The following is a 209-nucleotide window of genomic DNA, read 5'->3' as shown; positions in this document are numbered from 1 at the left end:
CGTGACACCGGAGCCATGAACCAACTCAAGGGCACCTCAACTGCCCCCCTTCTCCTCTTCCCCTCCGAGAGGGCATCGTGCCCGGCCAGGAGAGCGGGGAAACGCGCGGCCTCCGGCCCGTCACACCTGGTTTTTCTCCTCCGGCTTGGGGCTCTGGGCCGGTGGCGGGGCCGGTGGGGCCGGCGAGGCCTGCGTCTCGCCCTCAGCAC

The 209-nt window shown here is 70.8% G+C and overlaps 1 long non-coding RNA gene across 1 annotated transcript in view; it reads right to left on the bottom strand.

Moving 5' to 3' along the window:
• The window catches only part of LOC104165398, a 3,998-nt gene extending 3,840 nt beyond the window's left edge, over window positions 1–158 (bottom strand). Inside the window, exon 1 of the long non-coding RNA XR_696483.1 lies at window positions 127–158. This is a non-coding gene — a long non-coding RNA (uncharacterized LOC104165398). The remainder of the gene's footprint in view (window positions 1–126) is intronic.
• Window positions 159–209: the final 51 nt, after the last annotated feature.

This window comes from Cariama cristata, unplaced genomic scaffold, assembly GCF_000690535.1.
Source record: "Cariama cristata isolate BGI_N322 unplaced genomic scaffold, ASM69053v1 scaffold39657, whole genome shotgun sequence".
NCBI lineage: Eukaryota > Metazoa > Chordata > Aves > Cariamiformes > Cariamidae > Cariama > Cariama cristata.
Note: the sequence above shows the minus strand (reverse complement) of the source record. Positions and strands in the feature narration are given on the sequence as shown.